Source organism: Triticum dicoccoides, chromosome 3A (assembly GCF_002162155.2).
Source record: "Triticum dicoccoides isolate Atlit2015 ecotype Zavitan chromosome 3A, WEW_v2.0, whole genome shotgun sequence".
Lineage (NCBI taxonomy): Eukaryota > Viridiplantae > Streptophyta > Magnoliopsida > Poales > Poaceae > Triticum > Triticum dicoccoides.
In genome coordinates, this window is record NC_041384.1 from 675878459 (window position 1) to 675882134 (window position 3676).

Sequence of the window (3676 nt, forward strand, 5' to 3'; positions counted from 1 at the left end):
ATGGTCTGAAAAAGCTGGGCTGCACACTGGATTTGCTGAAATGGAAGGCAGAGGCAGGTGTAGCTGACTCGGCATTTGAAAACTTGCTGAAAATGTTGAAGAATATGTTTCCAAAGGATAACGAGTTGCCCGCCAGTACGTATGAAGCAAAGAAGGTTGTCTGCCCTCTAGGTTTAGAGGTTCTGAAGATACATGCATGCATCAACGACTGCATCCTCTACCGCGGTGAATACGAGAATTTGAATGAATGCCCGGTATGCACTGCATTGCGTTATAAGATCAGAGGCGATGACCCTGGTGACGATGTTGAGGGCCAGAAACCCAGGAAGACGGTTCCCGCCAAGGTGATGTGGTATGCTCCTATAATACCACGGTTGAAACGTCTGTTCAGGAACAAAGAGCATGCCAAGTTGTTGCGATGGCACAAAGAGGACCGTAAGTCGGACGGGGAGTTGAGACACACCGCAGATGGAACGCAATGGAGAAAGATCGACAGATGGTTCAAAGATTTTGCAGCTGACGCAAGGAACATAAGATTTGCTCTAAGTACGGATGGCATGAATCCTTTTGGCGAGCAGAGCTCCAGCCATAGCACCTGGCCCGTGACTCTATGCATCTACAACCTTCCTCCTTGGTTGTGCATGAAGCGGAAGTTCATTATGATGCCAGTGCTCATCCAAGATCCGAAGCAACCCGGCAACGACATCGATGTGTACCTAAGGCCATTAGTTGATGAACTTTTACAGCTGTGGGGTGGTGTCCGTGTGTGGGATGAGCACAAACAAGAGGAATTTGACCTACGAGCGTTGCTTTTCGTAACCATCAACGATTGGCCTGCTCTTAGTAACCTTTCGGGACTGTCAAATAAGGGATACAATGCATGCACGCACTGCTTACATGAGACTGAAAGTGTACATTTGCCAAATTGTAAGAAGAACGTGTACCTTGGGCATCGTCGATTTCTTCCGAAAATTCATCCAGTAAGAAAGAAGGGCAAGCATTACAACGGCAAGGCAGATCACCGGCCGAAGCCTGCGGAACGCACTGGTGCTGAGGTATTTGATATGGTCAAGGATTTGAAAGTCATCTTTGGAAAGGGTCCTGGCGGACAATTAGTTCCGAAGGGAGCTGACGGGCACGCAGCCATGTGGAAGAAGAAATCTATATTCTGGGAGCTAGAATATTGGAAAGTCCTAGATGTCCGCTCTGCAATCGACGTGATGCACGTTACGAAGAATATTTGCGTGAACCTCCTAAGCTTCTTGGGCGTGTATGGGAAGACAAATGATACAAAGGAAGCACGGCAGGACCAGCAACGTTTGAAAGACCCTGATGACCGGCATCCGGAATGGTTTCAAGGTCGTGCCAGCTACGCTCTGACCAAAGAAGAGAAGGTCATCTTTTTTGAATGCCTGAGCAGTATGAAGGTCCCGTCTGGATTCTCGTCCAATATAAAGGGAATAATAAACATGGCGGAGAAAAAGTTCCAAAACCTGAAGTCTCACGACTGCCACGTGATTATGACGCAATTGCTTCCGATTGCTTTGAGGGGGCTCCTTCCGGAAAATGTTCGAGTAGCCATTGTGAAGCTATGTGCATTCCTCAATGCAATCTCTCAGAAGGTAATCAATCCAGAAGTTCTACCACGGTTACAGAACGATGTGATCCAATGTCTTGTCAGTTTCGAGTTGGTGTTCCCGCCATCCTTCTTCAATATTATGACGCACCTCCTGGTTCACCTAGTCGAAGAGATTTTCGTTCTCGGTCCTGTATTTCTACACAATATGTTCCCCTTCGAGAGGTTCATGGGAGTATTAAAGAAATATGTTCGTAACCGTGCTAGGCCAGAAGGAAGCATCGCCAAGGGCTATGGAAATGAGGAGGTAATTGACTTTTGTGTTGACTTTGTTCCTGACCTTAAGCCGATTGGTCTTCCTCGATCGCGGCACGAGGGGAGACTAAGTGGAAAAGGCACGATCGGAAGGAAATCAACGATATGTATGGACGGCCATTCTCTGACTGAAGCACACCACACTGTACTAACCAATTCCAGCTTGGTGGCTCCGTACTTTGAGAAACACAAGAATATTTTACGCTCGGACAACCCGGGGAAGCCTGAATCCTGGATTAGGAAGGCCCACATGGAGACTTTCGGCAGTTGGTTGAGAAAACATTTAATGAATGACAATGATGTTGTAGATCAGCTGTACATGTTGGCCAAGACACCATCTTCGACTATAACGACTTTCCAAGGGTACGAGATAAATGGGAATACATTTTACACGATCGCCCAAGATGAAAAGAGCACCAACCAAAACAGTGGTGTCCGCTTTGATGCAGCAACCGAGAATGGGCAAAAGGTCACATATTATGGTTACATAGAGGAGATATGGGAACTTGACTATGGACCCTCCTTTAAGGTCCCTTTGTTCCGGTGCAAATGGTTCAAGCTAACAGGAGGTGGGGTAAAGGTGGACCAGCAATACGGAATGACAATGGTGGATTTCAACAATCTTGGTTACCTTGACGAACCATTCGTCCTAGCGAAAGATGTCGCTCAGGTTTTCTATGTGAAGGACATGAGTAGCAAACCGAGGAAACGGAAAGATAAGAAAACGATTAGTACATCATGCGATGATCCAAAGCGCCACATTGTTCTTTCAGGGAAAAGAAACATCGTGGGAGTGGAGGACAAGACAGACATGTCAGAAGATTATAATATGTTTGCTGAAATTCCGCCCTTCAAAGTGAACACCGACCCAAGCATTAAGTTAAATGATGAGGATGCTCCATGGATACGGCACAATCGTAAGCAAGCAGGGACACAAGGGAAGAAATGATGTGTAATAATTTATTGTACCAAACTTTGTTGAATGGATCATGTGAATTATATTACCCGTGATGTAGTACATGACGCTCTGCAGAGTCCGGCCGTACCACCATAGCCGACGACCGGCCTCTGGTATATTATTTTGAATTGAATTAGTTTTATTTTTCTGAATTTTTTGATATATTATTTGTACTTTTAACATTTTGAATTGAATTAGTTTTATTTTTCTGAATTTTTTGATATATTATTTGTATTTTTAACATTTTGAATTGAATTAGTTTTTTTTTCTGAATTTTTTGATATATTATTTGTATTTTTAACATATTGAATTGAATTAGTTCTATTTTTCTTAATTTTTTGATATATTATTTGTATTTTTAACATATTGAATTGAATTAGTTTTATTTTTCTTAATTTTTTGATATATTATTTGTATTTTTAGAATTTTGAATTGAATTAGTTTTATTTTTCTGAATTTTTTGATATATTATTTGTATTTTTAAGATTTTGAAAAAGAAAAAGTATTTGGAAAATACCTTTAGTCGCGGTTGGCCTGCCCAACCGCGACTAAAGGTGGTTGCGCGCGGGAACGAAAAACCCGCCAAAAAAGTCCTTTAGTCGCGGGTCGCCCGCCGTCGCCCGCCGCCCCCTCTCGCCCACGTACGGCGCCCGCCGCCCCCTTTCGCCCTAGTACGCCGCCCGCCGGCCTCCCTCGCCCACCGCGCCGCCTCGCTGCGCCCTCAACGCCGGCGGCCGGCCTCGCCGCCCTCAACGCCGGCGTTGATCGAGAGAGAGAGAGAGAGAGCAGAGAGAGAGCAGAGAGAGAGAGAGCAGAGAGCAGAGAGA